We start from the raw sequence: 5166 nt of genomic DNA, 5'->3' as shown, positions 1-5166 counted from the left end.
GTAAACTAGAGAATGAGAGGGTATTATTTATAGTTCCATTGTCCGCATCTACATCCGTACTCCGGAAGCCACCAGCCGGTGTGGCGGAGGGTACTTTCAGTACTTCTATCGGTTCTCCCTTTTATTCCAGTTTCGTACTGTTCGTGGAAAGAAAGATTGTCGCTATGCCTCTGTTTGGGCTCTAATCTCTCTGACTTTATCCTCATGGTCTCTTCGCGGGATATACGTAGGAGGGAGCAATATGCTGCTTGACTCCTCGGCGAAGGTATGTTCTCTAAACTTCAACAATAGCCCGTACCGAGCTACTGTGCGTCTCTCCTGCAAAATCTTCATTTTATCTATCATCTGCGTAAAGCTTTCGCGATTACTAAATGATCTTCTAACGAAGCGTCCTGCTCTCCGTTGGATCTTCTCTATATCTTTTATCAACCCTATCTGATACGGATCCCACACCGCTGAGCGGTATTCAAGCAGTGGGAGAACAAGCGTACTATAATCTACTTCCTTTGTTTTCTGATTTCATTTCCTTAGGATTCTTCCAATGAATCTCAGTCTGGCATCTGCTTTACCGACGATTAACTTTATATGATCATTCCATTTTAAATAACTCCTAATGCGTCCTCCCAGATTATTTATGGAATTAACTGCTTTCAGTGGCTGGCCTGCTATATTGTAGCTAAATGATAAAGGATCTTTCTTTCTATGGATTAGCAGCACATTACACTTGTCTACATTGAAATTAAATCGACATTCCCTGTACCATGCGTCAATTCGTTGCAGATCCTCCTGCATTTCAGTAAAATTTTCCATTGTTACAACCTCTCGATATACCACAGCATCATTTCCAAAAAGCCTCAGTGAACTTCCGATGTTATACACAAAGTCATTTATGTATATTGTGAATAGCAACGGTCCTAAGACACTCCCCTGCGGCACTCCTGAAGTCACTCTTACCTCGGAAGACTTCTCTCCATTGACAATGACATTCTGCGTTCTGTTATCTAGGAACTCTTCAATCCAGTCACACAATTGGTCTGATAGTCCATATGCTCTTACTTTGTTCATCCCGACACAGGTTCCCTGCGTTATCAGGACTCTAACAATACTGTGGTTTCAGTTTGCTTTGTTATCAAAATTTGTAGCGGAGATGATAGTGAGAAAATCTCTTCGGTTGGATGGTGTTAGGTTAAGAATGTTGGTAACTGTCGTGGACTTCACGGGAACGGTTTTCAGACAGTGTCGTGTATGGTTTGATTGCATGTTGTACAATTTCAGCAAGATTACAACAAATGGTTCAAATGGCCATGAGCACTATGGGACATAACTTCTAAAGTAACCAGTCCTCTAGAACGTATAACTACTTAAACCTAACTAACCTAAGGACATCACACACATCCATGCTCGAGGCAGGATTCGAACCTGCGACCGTAGCGGTATCGCGGTTCCAGACTGTAGCGCCTAGAACCGCTTGGTCATCCATGCCGGCGATTACAATAAACTTACTTACTTATTATTAATGTAACATGAGGTTTTATTTGATCACTGCTTTTCTCGTTATTTTGTTAAAGAAATCTCCACCTGGTAATGTGTAGAAATGTTGTCTGTCAAGCACTGTAAAGGGCATTAAGTTGGTGCTCAGAAGCAATCATATATAACCACCAGCCAAGCCAAATGCATGATAAGTAATATGAACAAAACGAGAGTAATGATTTTTAGTAATTTTCAGTGCTGTTGTATAATAGTCCCTTCACTGGTTTCAGATCGTTTATCGAATTTAATGCTACTGTTATGCGACGTGGCAACACATTTCTTTAAGCAAAATGATCAGTTTTATCACACAACACCACACGTGCACAATACTAACGTATTTTTTCCTGTCAAAATATTTCATAAAAGTTGTTATGAAATAACAGGGATTCATTCATCAGCAGAAAAGAATTTAAGTCACGTAAGATACTGTTTGCATTCATTGAAGTTCATTGTATTGGCAGTCTAACTGGAATTTATTTACGCCCCCGGTAGCTGAGTGGTTGCCGGCGCGGTAGCTCAGCGTGTTCGGTCTGAGGGTTAGCTGCCCTCTGCAACAAAGAAAACTGAGTCAACGGTGCAACGCTGAACTTGATCTCGTGTCATGGAACATCCACACCGAGCAAAAGCCACGAACTATGTCGAACAAAATGAGATCAAAGACAAAAAAGAAAGTGGTCAGCGCAACAGAATATCAATCTTAAGGGCCCGGATTCGATTCCCGGATGGGTCGGAGATATTCTCCGCTCAAGGACTGGGTGTTGTGTTGTCCTAATCACCATCATTTCATCCCCATCGACGTGCAAGTCGCCGAAGTGACGTAAAATAGAAATGCTTCCACGGGGCGAAAGGTCTACGAGACGGGAGGACCTAGTTACACGACAGTTATTTATTTAACTGAAATTTATTACCTCAGACTGTGGCCACCAATACACGATTTTTATCGCAGTTACGATCAACAATATTGATGTCTGTATAGAAAATCAATTAAAGTCTGCCGCTACAATATTTAACTAAGTTGGCGGCTAACATGGCAATCACTTATCTATTCTACTTCAGGCCCTGTTTTACTACTAACAAATAATTTATATTAAATCTTTTTGTACCTTCACTATATGTTTTAACATTTGAAGATAACCGCACGGAGTGGCCGTGTGGTTTGAGGCGCCTTGTCACGGATTGCGCGGCCAATCTGGCAGGAAGTTCGAGTCCTCCCTCGGGCATGCGTGTGTGTGTTGTTCTGAGTTTAAGTTAGTTAACATAGTATGTAAGTCTTGGGACCTATGAGCTTAGCAGCTTGATCCTTGAATTCAGACACATTTGAAAAGTTGAACTTTTGATAATATTTCGCAATGTTAATCGCTTATTATTCAGTATTTACCAATAAACCGCGCTGTAGATCGATAGCACTAATGGATGCGATCTTTCGTGGCTGAGCAGAAAACTTAACATTTATATAGTACGAGTGTTACATTGACAGAAAACTCCATACAAACAAGATTCATCTCAATTACACACAAACTCTATTTTTCAAATATTACATTATCAACCTAATACAGTATTCTACAGACCTCTGTGTTGCGAAACATCAATCACATCCTATCAGTACAACAGTTCGAACAAGAAGAAGGACTATTCTAGAAGAATCATAGATAGCAAAAGATTGAAATTTTCAGTATCTTTCTCCATGGGTATCGTCTGTGATACAATGTTTTACAAAATATTAAATTATGTCATTGACAATAATTATTTATTATTTTAATAATATCACGAGCATACGATTAATGTTCGTTCACATTCCACATACAATGCTGTCGTGAATACTATTCTGAATGAAATATAGATGTGGATAGTACAAGACGAAGGAAGTTGTTGTAACGAACACATTTACATGGTGACGTTTCGGACCAAAATTCGTCATCAGAAAGTCCTATGATTTTAATGATTACTACGAAGTATCTCTATCACAGCTTGACTGTCACACCCTCTGCTCACTAGAGGCTACTTAGCCTAACTGAACTACCGGCCATTAAAATTGCTGCACCACGAAGATGACGTGCTACAGACGCGAAACTTAACCGACAGAAAGAAGATGCTGTGATACACAAACGATTAGCTTTTCAGATCATTCACACAAAGTTGGCGCCAGTGGCGACACCTACAACGTGCTGACATGAGGAAAGCTTCCTACCGATTTCCCATGCACAAACAACAGTAGACCGGCGTTGCCTAGTGAAACGTTGTTGTGATGCCTCGTGTAAGGAGGAGAAATAGGTAACATCACGTTTCCCACTTTGATAAATGTCGGATTATAGCCTATCGGGATTGCGGTTTATCGTATCGTGACATTGCTGCTCGCGTTGATCGAGATCCAATGACTGTTAGCAGAATATGGAATCGGTGGGGTCAGGTGGGTAATAAACGGCCTCGTATCACCAGCAGTCTAGATGACAGGCATCTTATCCGCATGGCTGTAACGGTCCGTGCAGCCACGATCCCTGAGTCAACAGATGGGGACGTTTGCAAGACAACAACCATTTGCACGAACAGTTCGACGCAGTTTGCAGCAGCATCGACTATCAACTCGGAGACCATGTTGCGGTTACCCTTGACGCTGCGTCGCAGACAGGAGCGCCTGCCATGGAGTAGGCCTACTCAACGACGAACCTGGGTGCACGAATGGCAAAACGTAATTTTTTCGGATGAATCCAGGTTCTGTTTACGGCATCGTGATGGTCGCATCCGTGTTTGGCGACATCGCGGTGAACGCACATTGGAGGTGTGTATTCGTCATCGCCATACTGGCGAATCACCCGGCGTGATGGTTTGGGGTGCCATTGGTTACACGTCTCGGTCACCTCTTGTTCGCATTGACAACACTTTAAAAATTGGACGTTACATTTTAGATGAGTTACGACCGGTGGCTCTACCCTTCATTCGATCCCTGCGAAACCCTACATTTCAGCAGGATAATGCACGAGCACATGTTGCAGATCCTGTACGGGCCTTTCTAGATACAGAAATGTTCGACTGCTTCCCTGGCCAGCTCATTCTCCAGATCTCTCACCAATTGAAAACGTATGGTCAACGGTGGCCTAACAACTGGCAGGTGACAATACGCCAGTCACTACTCGTGATGACCTGTGGTATCGTGTTTAAGCTGCATGGGCAGCTGTACCTGTACGAGCCATCCAAGCTCTGTTTGACTTAATGCCCAGGCGTATCAAGGCCATTAATAAGGGCCAGAGGTAGTTGTTCTGGATACTGATTTCTCTGGATTCTTTTTTTTTTTGTGTCATCAGTCTACTGACTGGTATGATGCAGCCCGCCACGAATTCCTTTCCTGTGCTAACCTCTTCATCTCAGAGTAGCACTTGCAACCTACGTCCTCAATTATTTGCTTGACGTATTCCAATCTCTGTCTCCCTCTACAGTTCTTGCCCTCTACAGCTCCCTCTTGTACCATGGAAGTCATTCCCTCATGTCTTAGCAGATTTCCTATCGTCCTGTCCCTTCTCCTTATCAGTGTTTTCCATATATTCATTTCCTCTCCGATTCTGCGTAGAACCTCCTCATTTCTTATCAGTCCACCTAATTTTCAACATTCGTTTGTAGCACCACATCTCAAATGCTTCAATT

Source organism: Schistocerca gregaria, chromosome 3 (assembly GCF_023897955.1).
Source record: "Schistocerca gregaria isolate iqSchGreg1 chromosome 3, iqSchGreg1.2, whole genome shotgun sequence".
Taxonomy (NCBI): Eukaryota; Metazoa; Arthropoda; class Insecta; order Orthoptera; family Acrididae; genus Schistocerca; species Schistocerca gregaria.
This window is presented reverse-complemented; position numbering follows the sequence as displayed.